This window comes from Chionomys nivalis, chromosome X, assembly GCF_950005125.1.
Source record: "Chionomys nivalis chromosome X, mChiNiv1.1, whole genome shotgun sequence".
Classification (NCBI taxonomy): domain Eukaryota; kingdom Metazoa; phylum Chordata; class Mammalia; order Rodentia; family Cricetidae; genus Chionomys; species Chionomys nivalis.
In genome coordinates this window covers 36,379,809-36,398,497 of record NC_080112.1, presented here as the reverse complement: position 1 = coordinate 36,398,497, position 18,689 = coordinate 36,379,809, and the positions used below count along the sequence as shown (strand labels likewise).

The 18,689-nt window shown below is 38.8% G+C and overlaps 1 pseudogene; it reads left to right on the top strand.

Moving 5' to 3' along the window:
* The first annotated feature begins 8,119 nt into the window (after nucleotides 1-8,119).
* Nucleotides 8,120-9,149, top strand: LOC130868139 (RNA polymerase II subunit A C-terminal domain phosphatase SSU72-like; annotated as a pseudogene).
* Nucleotides 9,150-18,689: the final 9,540 nt, after the last annotated feature.

Below are 18,689 nucleotides of genomic sequence, written 5' to 3'. Positions count from 1 at the left end.
TTGGTTCAGTGTTATAAGGAGCCAAGTGACCACCTCAACTGCAGTTAATAATGAGACCAAATGGTTGTGGAAAGTCTCTAAATCACATACAAATTCTAGATAAAGGAGAAACACACCATGCATGAGTAATCAGCTCAAAGCACATGACATATACTGAGAAGCAGTATCCCATCTCCATAATACAAGATATCTCATTTGATGCCCTAAGTCAAGCTTAATTAAATCATTCCGCCATTTTATTAGGGCAGCAGCTTCCAAGTGATGGAGTACATGCTAAGCATCAAATTTTATTGTCATGATTTATTCTTGTACTTTTCTTGTAATGAAATACATCCACTGGCTATAGCATTGTTATATGTGATACCATAAAAGTGAATTAATATTCCATAAGCCCTTAGATCAGTGGTTCTCAACCTTTCTAATACTGTGACCCTTTAATACAGTTCCTCATGTTGTGGTGACTCCCCCAACTATAAAATTATTTTCATTGTTTCTTTATAACTGTAATTTTACTACTGTTATGAATCATAATGTAAATATCTGATATATAGGATATCTGATATGTGACCTTTGTGAAAGGGTCTTTGACCCCCAAAGGGGTCTTGAACCACAGGTTGGGATGGTGATAAAAAGACTAATCTAGATTTATAATCATAAGGAGAAACTGGAAAACTTTTAATATATCAAAAGGTTGAATGTGCTGAACTTGCTAATAAGTGACTGGGTGGTTCCCCCAGAGAATGGTTGCAAATAAAAAGGTCATCATGGGCCTCTAATTTCCTGGGCTAGACATTTGGAAGCAACAGTAGCAGCTCATCCTTGGTAAGGAAAATTCCATATTATTGAATCTTGCAGGACCTCTCTTTGGCTATAATTAGTTGGAGCTAGATGATTGTAGAGTTTAGAAAGTGGTGACTATAAGGGATCAGTTCCACTGTAGAGCAGGGGAATGTTATGGAGCTGTTCTGAGGAAACTGGTCTGGTTTCCTGGATAGAAAATAAGGGAGAGTAATTGTTTTCCCAGAGTTCTTGTTTGAATAACTGAGTTGATGATATTTAGTGAAATGAAGAAGATATAGGAGTTTAAGGAGTATGTGGGATGTCACAGAAAAAGCTGTCTGGGCCAGTCTTAAATTCAAGAGAGAAACTTGTAATAATTATAGAACTGAAAATAAAGCCATTAAACATAAGAGTGCAAGCTAGGGAGCTAGCTCAGTCAGTAACATACCTACTGTGTAAACATGAATACCTGAGTTCAGATCCCTGCACCTACATAACAGTCAGGCACAGATTTGTGAGTTTGTAACCTCAGAGCTGGGGAGCAGAAACAGGTGAATTCCTGTAGGTCACTGGCTAGCTAGTCTAGCCAAGGTGGAATGTTCTAGGTACACTGAAAGACACTATTCCAATAAATAAATAAATGAATAAATAAATACATAAGTAAATGAAATGGAGTGCTTAAAAGATAAACCAGTAGTTTTAAAACACTTTCTGTTCTTGCAGAAGACCTGGGATTGGTTCTTAGCATTCACATTGCAGCCTACAACCACTTGTAACTTCAATTTCAGGGGAGTCAATGCCTTCTTCTGGCCTCTTTCAGCACAGTAATGTACATGGTACACATATACACAATAAGCTAAAAATAAAGAAATCTTTAAAAAAGTAGAGGAAAATACTTAACATGGACCTCGGGCTTCCATGTACATATACATATTATACACTTGTACACATAAGTATTTACATCTAAACAAACATGTACATATAAAACATACATAAAATAAAGCAAAACAAATTCATGTGCATGGGCAAAATTCATTTAGGGTTAGTGTGGAATAAACAGAGAAAATGAACAGAAACAAACCTTAGCTATCACCAACATTCAAAGATGAAGACTCAAAAGATATCAAGTGGTATCTAAGAAAGCAGAGAAGAAAAGACTAGCAAGAGAAAATGTGAATGTTCAAAGGGTTGTATTCACCAGAGAGGACAGAAACATAAACTGTAGGCCACGCACAGTGGTTCATGCCTGTAATCCCAGTACTAGGGAGGCTAGCTAGGACTACATTAGCTGGGAGGGGAAGCGGGTAATATTTTGAAAAAATAGAAACTGACTGAAAGTATAAATGAATAACCCTTTAACCAAATCCTGCTCATCACCAGATACATGAATGTATCTACCTGTTTTAGATCAATCATCTTCCAGCCATCCTGCCACCAGAGATTAGCAGAGCCCATCCAGACCAGACTCTGCCGCAAATCTACAGAATCAATCAGTTGTTTCAGGGCACTAGATTTCAAGGCATTTTTGGCCCAGCAAAAACTAACAGATGCATACTTTGTCACTGTGCTGATAGCTTACTGCAGTACAGTAAATCTACTATGTATCTTAGGGTTTCTTTTTTAAACAAAAGGTGAGGAAATATAGTTTTCTGTCCTAGTTTTTGTTTTATTATTTTCACTTGGTTATCTAAGCTTCAAAAGACAATTTTGAAATATTTTTTGGACAGACATGTAGAGTTTACTTCAGGCCATCTGCTTTGTAAAGAACTGTTGGAAGAGTCCTTATTTTTGTCCTTCTGTTACACCCACATCTCAAGGCACTCATCAAAGTTCTTTCTATGTTGGTAAAGGTGGCACTAAATAGTAAAGCAGAGGGAAGGCAGTTCCACTGCAAGTTAGGTCACCTCTCCACTTTCTCTCAGTTAAAATCTTCTCTGAAACTTTCTAAATAAATATAGCAGGAGCATTTCTACAAGTGATGTTCTGAAGAAATAGAGGCAGGGATATAGTACAGATCTGGAAAATGACAGATGAACAGGTTGCAAGCTTCAACCTTATCAAAGGCTCTCGGATTTATTACCCATAGATATTCTATGCTTTCATTTGAAAGAAACTGACTCTTGACAAAATAAAAGTTGCAGAAAACATCCACATTGGCTGGAAAAATAGTGATTCACTTGCACCTACCTCCTGTTTTGTGTGTGTAGACAGATTCACATATATTTCAGGCTGGTCCTGAACTCACTATAGAGTTGAGGATGACCTTGAAATTTAGACCCCCTTTTTCCACTTCCTGAGTATTGAAATTACAGTTATGCACCACCATGCCAGTTTTACAAAGTACTTGGGATCGAACCCAGGGCTTCCTACATGATTAACAATCACTCTACCAACTGAGTTGTATCCCCAGCCCCACATAAACACTCAATATCCAGTGACCTAATCTTGTGAACAAGTTTAATATTTGCTTCAATTAGATTGTAACAAGCACTGACCTAGGCTTTGTCACCTAGCAAAACATTGAACTGGATAACATTTCAATTCTACCATTGCAGTCTGTGATCTGTCAAAAAAAATGGTAGGAAGACAGTACTACTGCCTTTCATAGAATTTGTCCCTGTAACTGTATATTATTTTGTTGATCTCTATTTTCTATTTTATCACTAAATACACTTTGGAGTTGGGGCTGTAGCTCAGTGTAGAACACTTGCCTAACATGAAACTGTTCCTGGGTTCAATTCCTATCAAGCAAAAATTTTAAAAAGGTATATTTCTTCAAAGGTAAGTAAATACTTTTGCAACTACAAAGTTTGTAATGAGGTGTTTTACCTTCTTTCTTGCTTTATGGTTCTGTTTTTCATACCCTTTCCATAAATGTCCCCTGACAAAAAAGTAAGAAATGAAAATGATAAGTGAGTGGGGTCACAGATTTGTGGACATAATCATTTCACAGAGTACACAAGTGCAAACTTTGATATATGTAGCAAAGCACTAGGTATAAAAAAAGTGGTATAGCACTAGGATCAAGAGACCCTGGGTTTGAACCCATCACTGCCAAAAAATAAAGGCAAAATATTAGGTTATACACCATTAATATATAAAAATTATTTGTAAATTGTAACTTTTTAAAGATATTCTTGTTATACATCTCTGGCTGTCCTGGAATTAACTATGCAACACATACTGGCTTCAAACTTATGACAATCCTACTGCTTCAGACTCCTAAATGTTGGGATTACAGGGCAAGTGTCACCACACCTAGCTTGTCACTTGTACCTTATAAAGCTGGAGAGAAAATTTTAAAAAAATGCTATGTCAGTGAAGTAAAGCAAGGAATCACACTAATATAAATAGAATGTAATTTACCACAATTACAAATTACTCCTTCTGGGTATGGGGTACATATCAGTGATCATAACAGTCAGGAGACTAAAACAGGAAGGAGACTCTCAAGTTCAATATCAAGTTCCTGAACAGCCTAGGAAACAACAATGAGACCCTATCTCAAAAAATAAAAAGAAAAAGAAACTATTCTGGCCATACTCAAACTCTAAGCAGATGTTCAAAGCATAAAAAGAAAATATAAAAATCAATAAGAATTCATCTTTAGGGAACTATCTTTATTCAGGTTAAGTTTCTCAAACACCTAATCATGAGCCTCCTAAGTTTCAAAGATGAACAGGTCCCTATCTCCCTGTCACAGGTACTTGTCCTACCTTCAGCCTGATTTTCATACTTCTGCTATTAGCTTTGCTTATGTACCTATGCCAAGAAAAAGTTTCCTACTGACATATTCATTTATAATTAACAATGATAACTGACACACACAGAAAAATAACTGAGACTAATATAGTCCTACCATGAGCCGAAAAGTATTTCATATCAGGGATTTTAGAATGTATACAAAAATGTACATGTGCGTGTGTTTGTGTGGGTGTGTGTTTTTGTGGGTGCACTTGTGTGTGAAGGTTAAAGGCTAACCTCAGATGTCATTTCTCAGGAACTATTCACCTTGGTTTTTTTTTTTTTTTTTTTTTTTTATCTTTCCCTTGCTTGGGCTCCCTGATTAGGCTAGGCTAGCTGGCCAGGAAAGCCCAGAGATTTGCCTGTCTCCTCAGCACTGGGATGCATGCACATACATATACCTCATAATTTTATCAGACAGAGTCTCTCACTAAATCTGGAGTTCATCACTTTGGCTAGTCTGGCTGGTCATCAAACTGCTTCCACCTTCCCAGAACTAGGTCTGTCTGGTCTTTCATGTGGGTTTTGTGGGATCAGTCTAAATTCTCATGTATGAGTGGCAAGCTTTTACTGACTGAACCATCTTGCTAGCCTAGTATGCCAGTATCTTAGTAAAGTGGACAGTTGTTGCCTAATTTAGAATAATGTTCTTAGTCCTGGGCATCATATGGAGGTTTGTGTTTATCTCTAGTCAAGAATAAGTTTAGGTGAAATGTTCTTCACAGTGTCTACCTTTGCCTCTAGTACACTAATAGGTGTACAAGAGAGGGCATAAAGGCTCATTGGACACACACCCTGGTAAATGGAGTGATTTATGGAAATAGGACCTCTTCAGAAAACTCATGGCAGGTGATCTTCATATATTTGGAAGAAGGTGGCTCCAAGGAAATTCTGGTAAACATTTAAGTCAAATTCCCCTGTTTTTAATCTGTGAATATAAGAAATATGGCCTTCCATCCCAATATATAATTAAATTTATGAATTGAAAACCTAGGAATGAATTTGGATAGGCTAATAGAACACCAGCAGCAGTTTTAAGAAAATTTAACAGTCTACAATTTATAATTATTTGTATGTAGCTTTTATTGGCGTGCTTATGTGAAAAATATTCATACTAGGTTATTAAATCTCAATTAGGCTACTTAAATAATATAGTTTGATATTAATATTTATTAAATTTAATATGGTCAAGTTTTCTTTCAACTCTTGCTTAAAAGAAACACTCTACAGTGTTGTGTCTTAGTGAGTGAATTGGTGTGATTTATGTAAATCTATATACCAGTTATCTGTTAATTTAAATAATGTTGGCACCTTGAAAAGTGGTTGAAGATCAGATTGATTAATTATTAACTTGTAAGTTGTGGACATAGCTCAGTCAGTAAAATTATTGCTGTGTAAGAAAAAAACCTGAAGTAGATTCCCAGAACACACGTAAAAAGGCTGTCATGGGACTGAGGTGGAAACTCAGTTAGCAAAGAACATGCCACATAAGCCCATGAACCTGAGCTTGATCTCGAGAACTCATTTTAAAAAGCTAGGTGTGGTGGGGTGGTCTTGTAACTCTAGTACTGGAAGGTGGAGACAGGTGAACCACTGGGACTCACAGGTCAGCCATCAAGTCATACTTAGCAAGCTCCAGGCTAGTGAGAGACCCTATCTCAAAAAAAAAAAAAAAGAAAGAAAGAAAGAAAGAAAGAAAGAAAGAAAGAAAGAAAGAAAGAAAGAAAAGCAAACCAACCAAATGAACGATGCCTGAGGAATGACAGCAAGGGTTGAACTCTGGCCTCTATGTATATACATGTTTAGAACTTTCATTACAAAGAGAGTAATATAACTAAAGAATAGACTGGCAATCTATTTGTTGCAATTTCTTAAATTACTCCTTATTCACTAAAATATTCATTTCTGTAGGCATTCTATCCTGCCTGCCAGCTCCCAAACAACCACACCGATACTTATTAGTTAAGAAAGTTCAGCAAATAGCTTAGACTTATTTTTAACTAGCTCTAATAACTGAACCCATTTCTATTCATCTATGTCCTGTCCTGAGGCCCGTTTACCTCATCTGCATGTTTCCCATCCTGCATGCTCTGTCTCATAGCATCTCCTCATGACTGTCCTTCTTAGCATTCTTTCTGCCTTGAAAATCCTGCCTAGCTATTGGACATTCAGTTTTTATTAAACTAATCCAAGTGACAAATCTTCATAGTGTACAAAAAGATTATTCCACAACACGTCCCACTATTCTTTTCAATATGTTAGTCAGTTTAAAACATAACAAAACATTAATTTTTAGTTAGAATTCTCATAATTTTTGTTTCGATACTTAACTGATATCCAAAACATACCTAGAAAATGCAGTATATACTTGATACTATTGCTAAAACTGAAGATTGTGAAATAGGGCTTTATAAACTAGTATAAAAAAGAGGAATAATACACTGAAACCTGACCTAAAATCCAGACTATTCAATATTAACATTGAGAAAAGATTGCAAATGACTTTATCATTTTCTCTGTTATGAAAATGGCATTACTTCTTTATTAGGGATACCTATGAATTATTTTTGTATTTCTAAGATGAATTACAAGTTGAAATGAGTCTTTTAATTAAAAACCTTATGGTTCTAATATGTCATTATCCCATTAGATTCCAAATGTTTGAGAATACTGTACAGATGGTGATGACATACTGCAGCTTGTTAGATTGCTCCAAGCGTGTAAATGATAAAAGGAACAAGAACAGATCCTGAGAAACACCCACACTTAAGAAGGCAGTTAGAGGAGCTGGAGGAAGGAGAGGCCAGAGATAGAAGGACATACAGGAGAAAAATCTTCTCATAGAACAAGGGGAGGCAAGATTTTGAACACAGAGAGGGACCAATATCAATTTTTTCACAAGTTACACAGGAGAAAAGTTAAGGACTTTCCCAAAAGAACATCACTGATCTCCACCGAGCACTGTTCCAGGAGAGTTGTGTACCTGAAACCCTTTTGCTTTAAGAAGGTGTAGAAGAGAATAAATAAGACTAAGTGAATGCAGAATCTTCTATATACACTGGACTAGAAAGATAGAATGTTACATACCACTGTGTGTGTGTGTGTGTATGTATGTGTGTACATATGTATGTAGAGGTCAGAGGTGTTGACTGTCACCTTTCACTTTGTTTGAGATAGGGTCTCTTTTTTACTGTTTATTGCTGTGTACACCAGGTTGTCTGGCTCTCAGGTTACCAGGGATTCTCCTGTCTGTATTTCCCATCTCACCATGGGAGTTCTGGGATGACAGACACAGGCTACTGTGCTCATATTTACATGAGGCATGACAAGGACTTTTCATTTGTTGTGGACCATTGGTGGTGACATCACAACTGCCTTCTAGCCCTCCTCAGTGCACTGGAAATTATGTGGTCCCCAATGCCAATACTTCACAACCTGATGGTTCAGGGCCACATTGAAGGTCAGCAAGCAACTTCTGCCTAGGCAGGCAGCCAGAGCAATTTTAGCTGGGACTTAAACACACCATTTCATGGTCATTTTGCTGATCATGAGCATCTGAGAGTCAACCCTGAGTGAAGCCGTTGCTGTCATTACCATGCTGTCCATTCCACTCCATGTGGCTGTAGTGTGCTCAAGCAACCAGAACTGGAGCATGGAGGTGCACAGGGTCCTGAACAAATGAGGGTTCAAAGTGAAGTCCTGCGGCGCGCAACTCTGCCAGCAGAGAAGACGACCACAACAGGATTCTTCTTGGAACGTACTTTATTGGAGGGCAGAAGACTGAAGATAAGATGGAGGCGAAAAGACCCCGAGCCCGACCGCGCGGGGAATATATACAGTGCCTGGTCCGCCTATGATGTGTCATTGCTTGATTGGCTCGGCCCACACTGATGCAATTGCGTGAGCAAGACGTGTGAGCAATTGATAGGTGGATTCAAACCACTCTTGGGCCGGTAGCGAGCGTGCGCAGAAGTTGTTTACTGCTAGGGACACTAGCAAATGGCGGCAACGGGCTTAGTGCCAGACCCTGTGAACATGACAGCTGACAGCGCCGAGGTGCACAAAGCACCTGGCGCACAGAGCGCCGTGGCGCGCTACATCGGAACATGACAGCTGACAGCGCCGTGGTACGCAGAGCGCCTTGGCGCGCTACAAAGTCCTTTGGAACTGATGGCTTTGTGAAGCATGCTGGGCCCACACCTGACAAGCTGAATATTTATGATTTTAAAACTTTGTATGACAAAATATACGATGACCTGCTAAAGAATGATAGAGCCTTTTACACTCAGAATGGAATTGTACACATGCAAGATAGGAACCGGGGAATTATGTCTGGCCCTGAACAGGTCCAGAACAGCAAAGACCTCTTCGATGTGACCTTTACATGTGAGGAGCATGTCTATGACTAGGTGATGGAATGCCTGAACGCCAGAGAAGAGGGGCCGTGTGATCAGTGTGAGCATCCCTGACAACTACGAAAACGCCACCCTTGGGCCTTCCTCATCTGTGAGCTCGGCCATAGTATCCAGCAAATGGGAGATGTGGATGATGAGATTGCAGAACTGCTGCAAATGTTTAAGGCAAAGACTGGCAAGACCTTCCTACACACAGTCTGTTTTTACTGAGGAGGACTGCTGGCTGCCCTCTGATGCCTCCTAAAGTGATCCTTCATTAGTGCTGCTTCCTAATATTGTTTCTGCATTTAAGAACAGTTATGTTGCCATATAAACTGTGCTAATGAAATAAGTTGTACAACTACCAGGTTTAAAAAGCAGTAGGATGTTTGAAGAGTTGGATATTAATAAGGTTTTCTCTTTTAAGAAATATTTTATTGTTAATTTTCAAACAGTGTATGTTTTCCTAAACATATAATTCCCTTCTGCTCTAACTGGACTTACAAATACCTAAACAAACAAATAGACTATATGTTATGAGGGGGAAAAACTAGGGATTTTCAAATATACGTTCTTACTTGTCCTAAAACAACAAAAAGTCCTGCTTAAATTGACCCTTAAAAGGTGAAAATAAGAAGTATAGGAGCAATGTTTAAGGATGCAATGCCTGATAAATTTCCAAAGTTGACTTAAAATTTTTATTACATTTATTTAGTGTTGAGAAACAAGTATGGATGGAGAGCAGAAGGCAGCTTGTGGGAGTCAGTTCTGGGGCTCAGACTCAGCTTGTCAGGCTGTGTGGAAGGCATCTTTACTAGCTTATACATTCTGCCAGTCCCCAAAGTTGGCTTCTTTTTTAAAGATGTATTTATTTTTAACTTGCATGTAAGAGTGTTCACCTGCATTTACGGATGAATGCTTAGTGCCCAAGGAGGTCAGAAAAGGTGTTAGATCCCTGGAACTTGAGGTAGAAATGGTTGGAAACTGCCGTGTGGGTGCTAGGAACTGAACTCTGGTCATCTGCGAGAGCAGTAAGTGCTCTTAACAACTGAGCCATCTCTCCAGTCCTGTGAAGTTGACTTTTAGGAAGTCATTTTTTTAAGTTTATTACCCTTCAAGAAGAAAGGAGTTGCATCTAGAAACCTCATTTGGGCTCAGAGTGTCAAGGGCTATGTCTATAAGGCATGTCACAACATTGGTGGAACAGTGTTATCATGTTAGCACAGAAATTCAAGAAGTTTAAGAATGATGATGGGTTGTACGTTGACAACACACAAACACCTAAAGGAATCAAAAACACAACTGGGAAGACTAAGTTGTATCACTGTTATCATTTAGATTTTTGTTTTGTTTTGTTTTGTTGAGACAGGGTTTTAATGTTTTATGTAGCCCCAGCTGTCCTGAAGCTAGCCTCTAACTCACAGAGATCCACCTGCTTCTGCCTCTTGAGTGCTGGGATTAAAGGTGTGCACCACCAGCAGCTATCATTTAGATCTTAAATCCCACCCCTCCAAAAAAAAAAAAAATTAGGTCATCAGCCTCTGGCACGATTGGGAGGCTGTGGGTCTTTGGGAGATAAGATCTAGTGCAAGGAGTTTAAATGGTGGTGAGTGTGTCCTTTGAAAGGGATATTAAGATCCAACATGACGCTTTTCCTTTTGCTTCCTGGCTGCCATGAAATTAACAGCTTTGCTCTGAAGGCGAAGGCATAAGTTACAAACAATCCCATGCTAGTTTGGAATTATGATTAATAAAATGGTTATTTATTTAAAAGGGAAAAAACTTACAGATCACTGTCACAGACAACAGCCCTCTGAGCAATCAGGAAGGGAGTCTAGTAGCCGGAAGCGGAGCAGGAAGTAAGAGAGAGCGAGGAGGGAAGTGGCTGCTTTTTTAAAGGGAGAGAGACCACACCCCAATGGGCTGGTATCTCAGCGGCTATTGGCTGGAGGAGCGGAAGGACCTCCCGCAACACCCCCCCCCTTTTGTTTAAGTAAGAGAGTTCTAAACCTACTATGAAATTATATACAATAAGTACAAATATCCTATTTTAACTAGCTTAGGTCTTGTATAATAAATAGCTTGGCCAAGTCATGAGTGGAAAGTAACTAAATTTATATAGTCTTCAACCCCATCGAAGATCTGAGAAGGGAAATAATGTTACCTGAGTAATTAGGAAGTGCAATCAAACAACTTCCAAAACATGCAACAAATCACAGAGACAACTAGCTACCTGGGCAATCACCCAAGGTCACGTTTGCAGCGTTGAAGCAACCAACTTTGGCTAAGGCCTAACATAACTGACATACCATTTTCAAAGGCAAGAAACTTGTCAAAACTATCTTACCCTGTCTTGGCAGGATATGACAGTCCTGTTTTTTCCATTCACGGATACTCTGTATTTCTGTCAGTGGTTGACGTATGGGCATTTCTTTGCCCAAAGGCCAGTTCAGCCAAGAAGAAAGGCTCCAGGTGGAGTGTCTTTGGTGCTCAACATTCTCTCGGGAATAGAGTGGTGTTGCCAGGAGCAATTGTGTCTCACTACCACAAAACTCTGAGTTAGATTAAAGGCCATTTTCTACAGCTCTTTGAAGAGGTTGATGATTATCTATCTATACTGAGTATAATCTCTATGTAGCTAAAGAACCTGATTAGTCTAATTATAAATGACAAACTTAGAATACTATTGATCTATATAATTCTCAATACCTATCTAACTTAAAGACTAAGACAATAAACGACTATGAAACAAATGAGGAAAATGACCTCCAAATATAAACAATGTACAAATATACATTGCAGTATGGTAAATATATATCAATACACAAACAATATATAAGTATCTTAATCAGAGGTAGAAATGCACACTTCAATATGGTAAATATATACTATATATATATCAATACAATATTTGTCAATACATAAAAAATGTTTTAAACAGAGGTAGAAACATGCATGCATACAATAGTCAATATAATTTCACTATGTATCAATATATAAGAATAGATACCAATATATTTGTCTCAAAACAATAACTCACAAGTACCAACAAGTACCAATCTATTATCCCATTATCCCTCTTTTTTTTTCAAATGATCCCTGAGCTTATAAAATTCCTCCCCCAACCCTCAACCGTATACTAATTATAATCAACCCCTAAATGATGTCCCTAATCCCAAGGCCTAACTTTACTGGGAGAGGGGACGTTGTCCTCTAGAATTACTTCCAGCTGTCATGGGGGTGACGTTCTTTCTGGGGGATCCTGTGAAAGTAAAATGATGGTTAAATTTCAAGATCAATGCCTTTTAAAATTGCAAATAGTCTCTGAGTATTTTGTGCAGGTCTGGCCAGAATGTTGTATAAGATGTGCACCGTTTCAGCTAACCAATTTGGAACTGTCTTGTGCAGCTGGTACCCAAAACAGGTCTTGTAGTAGCGCTATCAGTATCATGACGTCATATCAACCAGGTGGAGTTGTTGTTGTGGGGCCCCATCTTCTTCCTGGAAACTTCAAATGTCACTTCAGGAAAAACTCATTGTTCATTGTGAAAAACTTAAACATTAATCATATAGACATATATAGACATATATATATTCAATGAAAGGTATGATAGATATATTTAATGGAAAGTATGATAGATATGAAGAAAAGCAAAGATGTTTTCTAAACTCATATTTCTTTCTCTCCCATATCATGGCTCTTGACATGAGACAGAAACTCCAGAAACTCTGGGTTTTTTTTCTTACCAACAGGCTTGGAATTGGAGAGGGACTGAGTCAGAGTCCAACTTCAAAACCAGCTCTATAAATTTAGAAATATGGTTTAATATATTTTACTTACACAACCTATTCAGTTTTCTTAATACTTCCTATTGGGCAGGTATTTTTCCATCTGTCAGTATCCAAAATTCCAGGGTCCCATGAATTTTTCAAGGATGAGTGTTTTCCTGTGGAGATAAGAACAGAACCCTGCCCCCATTCTATATGTTTTTCTTACCACCTGTATGAATATCATCATTGTGGATGAGTTGTCATTTCTCCTTTCCAAGAGGTTTCTCCTCTTCAAATTGAACCTTTATTAATTTTGATGGTATCCACAATTTTTCTTCTCCTGTGGAAACAAGAGCAAAACCCCTTCCCCAATGTAACACATCTCCTGACTTCCATTGAGAGGTCAGCACATCTTTGAAATAAATCGGTTTATTTAGTTCAGTAGACTTTTCCATTATCCAATGTCTTTCTCCTGCTGTTGTTCCTTTCTCATTAGCATTAAGAAAATTCAAGGTTAATAAAGCATTATGTAATCTATTTCTGGGGGTATTTTTGGTCCCTTTCTGTTTGTTCAGCATGTACTTTATAGTACGATTTGATCTTTCTGTAACTGCCTGACCTGTAGGATTATTTGGTATACCTGTAATATGTTTTATATTATAATAATCAAAAAAGCATTTCATTTTCTTAGATACATATGCTGGACCATTATCTTTCTTTATTTGTGCAGGTATACCCATGATGGCCATAACTTCCAATAAATGTGTGATTACTGAATCAGCCTTTTCTGAGCTCAGGGCAGTAGCCCATTGAAAACCTGAATACGTGTCTATGGTGTGGTGTACATATTTTAATTTACCAAATTCCATAAAGTGGAACACATCCATCTGCCAGATTTCATTTCTCTTAGTTCCCTTTGGGTTACTCCCTGCAGACAACGGTGTTTGATTATAGAAAGAACAAGTAGGACATCTCTTTATAATGTCCTTAGCTTGTTGCCATGTAATGGAAAATTCTTTCTTTAGGCCTTTACTATAGACATGATGCTTTTTATGAAATTCTGAGGCCTGCAACATGCTTCCAATCAATAATTGATCAATCTCAGGGTTGCCTTGTGCTAGAGGACCAGGCAGACCTGTATGGGACCGGATGTGTGTTATGTACATCGGACAAAGCCTGTTCCTGATTATGTCTTGTACCTGGATAAACAATGAAGTCAACTCTGTGTCATCTGGTATAAATTCAGCTGTTTCAATATGCAAGATAACTTTCTGTATATTGTGAATCTGTAACTATATTAAGAGGTTCTTTAAAATCCCTTAGCACCATAAGAATGGCATATAATTCTGCCTTCTGGACTGAATTATAAGGGCTTTGTTCCACCTTACTCAATTCATCTGACTTATAACCTGCTTTCCCTGATTTATTTGCATCAGTATAGAATGCACGGGCTCCAGTTATTGGAGCATCATGTACAATTCTAGGAAGAATCCAAGAAGTTCTCTTTATGAGGTTAAGTCTACCACTTTTGGGATAGTTGCTATTAATTTCTCCCAAAATATTAGCACAAGCTCTTTGCCATGGTTCATTGTCTTCCCATAACTTTTTTATTTCTTCAGTAGTAAAAGGCACTATAATTTCTACTGGGTCTATACCTGCTAGTTGACAAAGTTTCAGCTTAACTTTTATAATTAATTCAGAGACTTTTTCCACATAAGTTTTTAATTTTTTACTTGGATTATTAGGTATAAATATCCACTCTAAATTAGTATCTTCCCTCTGCATTAGAATCCCTGTAGGAGAAATTCTGGAAGGCAATATGAGTAGGATGCAGCTAAGATTTGGGTTCACCCTATCCACATGTGCCTCCTGTAATTTTTCCTCAATCATTGTCAGTTCCTTTTCTGCTTCAGCTGTCAGTTTTCTTGGACTATTCAAATCTTTCACCATCTAAGGTTTTGTTTAAATGAACTATTAGATCAGGGGTTATCCCAACAGCTGGTCGTAGACTGGAAATGTCTCCTAACAATCTTTGGAAGTCATTAAGAGTCTTTACTGATTTCTCCTAATTTGTGCCTTTTAGGTTTTAATTTTCTCTAACCCTATTCTGTAACCTAGGTAATTAATAGAATTTCCTCTTTGAATCTTTTCAGGGGCAATTTGTAATCCCCACCTAGACAAGACTTTCTTTACTTCTTCAAACATCCGTTCTAAAGTATCTTTATTTGAACCAGATAACAAGATGTCATCCATGTAATGATAAATTATGGACTTGGGGAATTGTTTATGAATTATTTCCAATGGCTTACTTACAAAATATTGGCACAATGTAGGACTACTGAGCATACCCGGTGGGAGGATAGTCCATCGATATCTCCTATTAGGCTGAGAATTATAAGTAGGCACTGTGTAGGCGAATTTTTCTCTATCCTTTTCTTGTAATGGTATAGTGAAAAAACAATCTTTCAAATCAATAACTATAAGAGGCCATCCTTTTGGTAATAGAGAAGGCAAAGGAATTCCAGATTGTAGTGGGCTCATAGGTTGAATTACCTTGTTGACAGCTCTTAAATCTGTCACCATTCTCCATTTACCAGATTTCTTTTTACAACAAACACAGGAGAATTCCAAGGGCTGGTTGATTCTTCAATATGGTGAGCATCTAGTTGCTCTTGCACCAGCTGTTCCAATGCCTGTAATTTATCTTCAGCTAGAGGCCACTGTTTGATCCATATTGGCTTCTCAGTTAGTCATTTTAAAGGTAGGGCTGTTGGTACCTCTAAAGGTTTGGTATTTGCTGTATGTTCTTGTACAGCCTGAATGGCTGGTGACCTTTTCCCATAATACCTCATCATATCCTTCCCAGAATTATGAGTTCCTGGAACTACAGGAATGTTAATCTGGGTATTCCATTGCTGTAGCAGGTCACGGCCCCATAAATTTATTGCAATATTGGCTATATATGGCCTTAGTCTTCCTATTTGCCCTTCGGGCCCTATGCATTCAACCCATCTTGTGCTTTGTTTTACACGAGATAGGGTTCCAATTCCCAGGAACTGAACATCTACCTCTTCAAGAGGCCAATTCAGATGCCAAGATTCTGGAGTAATGATACTTACATCCACACCTGTGTCTAATAAGCCTTCAATAAAAGTGCCATTTATACAGACTCTTAGCTTTGGTCTTTGATCGTTAATAGAAGTCTGCCAAAATATATGTTTATTCTGTCCTACTGGGTTTTTTGACTCATCCTCCATGTGTAATTCATCATTTAGACCAGTATTACTTTTTACAGCAGAAATTGGAACTTTTAATTTTCTTGGTGAGGCATGTTCTCCACTGTGATTGGGAGTGACTGGGCCACTGTTGGCTTGGGGGCCTGCGAGAGGCTCCTCACGGAGTTTCCCGATGGTATCGGGTTGCCTTGTCTGTCTGTTGTTGACCTGCATTTGTTGGACCAATGTCGTTCTTTACCACATCTCCTACTTATACCTGAAGGCTGAGGTCTCCTATTTATGTCATTCCCAGAGGAGATATTATTCCTAGAAATTCTTTCCCTGCAATCCCTTTCAGATGTCCTAATTTACCACAATTAAAACACCTGGCAGTTTGATGTCTCCTCATTGCTTTGGAAATCGCTTCTCCTACCCAAGATTCATCATTATAGCTAAACGTCTCAACATTCATCATATTCTGAATCCATTCATCCATAGGTACTGATCTAGACCGTAAAGGCCCAATTATCTTTTTGCAATCTATGTTTGCATTTTTTGAAAGCTAGAGATTCAGGAAGTATTCGTCTAGCTTCTGGGTCTGTTACCCCTATATCCAGAGCCTTAATTAATCTTTGCAAAAAGTCAATAAAGGGTTCTCTCTGTCCCTGCCTAATCCTGGTATATGATTCAACCCTTTTCTCTGGATCTTGTATCCTATTCCAAGCATTTAAAGCTGCTTGGTTTCATAGACATGGTACCTCATTGTCATAAAGAGCTTGGACCTGTGGATCAGCATATTCTCCTGCACCAAGAATTTGATCTTGGGAAACCTCCAAACCTTTTGCTCTTCCTTGCTGTTCCATATGTTTGGATTCTTCTCTGAAACAGATTCCAAACATCAAGGAAGGTCCATCAACTAAAACTCCAGACGTTAACTGATGGAAATCATGGGGGGTAGCTCTAGCATTAGAAGCCCAAGTCCTTATCATTTCCTTAACATATGCAGAGTGCAAGCCAAAATTAACAATAGCTTGCTTAATTTCTTTTAGATCATTCATTGCTATTGGCGTCCACCTAGCTTCTCTGACTCCCTTTGAGCTTTTAGAAATTGATGCTTTGTCAGAATAAATTACAGGGTATGTCGCTAAAACCCTGGGTAAGCCAGCTCTAATAGCTGGTGGTGGCATTGTATCCAGTCCTTGTGCCTTCTTACTCTGTTCACCAGCTCCAATAATTTCTTCAATCATTTCAAGTCTTTTTATTATTGTCTCTCTTAAATCCTGAATCTCCTGATCTGTATGTGTTTCTAGTGATTTCACTGAGGTATCAATTTTTTGGTCCCCATTCTGCACCTGTGATTCCAAAGCTTTTGAATCCTGAATCTCCTGACCTGCATGAGTTTCTAGTAAAGACTGTATGGTTCTTAGGAGTACCGTATTCTTCCTAAATGATAGAATATGCAAAAGAATACTGAAACCTAGTAACCAGTAAGTTAAGTTATCCCCATACTCATATAAACCTTGCATGATATAACCCATTCCAAAACAGTAAAATTCGTGTTGGAAATGAAAACTGCCATGTTACCTATTATCCAGCAGGTGGCGCTGTTGCCAAGTCGTGACGAAAACGGGGTCCTGTTTCCGTGTCCCCCTAGTATTTGTTAAAAACTGGGAAATGCAAGTTGCTCAACAAAGTAAATGTAATTAAATCAATTCCGTACACGGAACCATAAACCCAGAATCCAGGGGTAGAGAAGAGTAACCCGGAAGCCGTGTATGCCTCCACATGACAGAGTCATCCAGAGGGGTTGCAGCTTTCGGCAACTGGTAACTGCGTGCTCTGGTTTGCGCCGCTTCAGAGCTGCGCTTGCAAGGGAGATTTGGAAAGGACTCAGAAAAGAGCAAACCACGCGGTTAGAGACTACGCGGGCCTGTGGAGTTTAAATCCACATCAGGAGGCAAACAATAGACTGCATGGGGACTTAAAGTCAATCTGAGGTGTCTAAAGAGAAAATATAAAGGACTGCAGCAAGAAAAGCCGCTGTGTGATGATTTATGTTAAACTGCTGGCTCCACACACAAGGCACAGGCTGCAAGGCACAGGCCGCGGATGAACTGGCGGCAGGCAGCCGAGAGGGGGAAGGAGGTGTCCTAAAACCAAACATTGGGTGCCAGATGATGGCGAAGGCGTAAGTCACAAACAATCCCACGCTGATTTGGAATTATGATTAATAAAATGGTTATTTATTTAAAAGGGAAAAAACTTACAGATCACTGTCACAGACAACAGCCCTCTGCACAATCAGGAAGGGAGTCTAGTCACCGGAAGCAGAGCAGGAAGTAAGAGAGAGCGAGGAGGGAAGTGGCCACTTTTTTAAAGGGAGAGAGACCACGCCCCAATGGGCTGGTATCTCAGCGGCTATTGGCTGGAGGAGCGGAAGGACCTCCTGCAACACCATTCCAACACATCTTCCCTACTGTGATACCTCACCACAGACCTTCAAATAGGCATACAGACATGGACTGAAACCTTTTGAACCATGAGTCAGAATAAACATTCCCTCATATAAAGATGATTCCCTCAGCTGTTTCTCACAAAAACAGAAAACTTATGATCCTAAAGAGGAGGAGGTGAGAGAGTGGGGTGTGGGTAGGGGATAGGGTTAGGAACCAGAAGAAAAATATTGCAGGTTGAGACCTAGACAAAAATGAAATAAACTAAAACAAATGAAGTTATAAAATCCCACCTCTAGCATCAAGGTGTCTAACTTTTTGACATTCTGTCA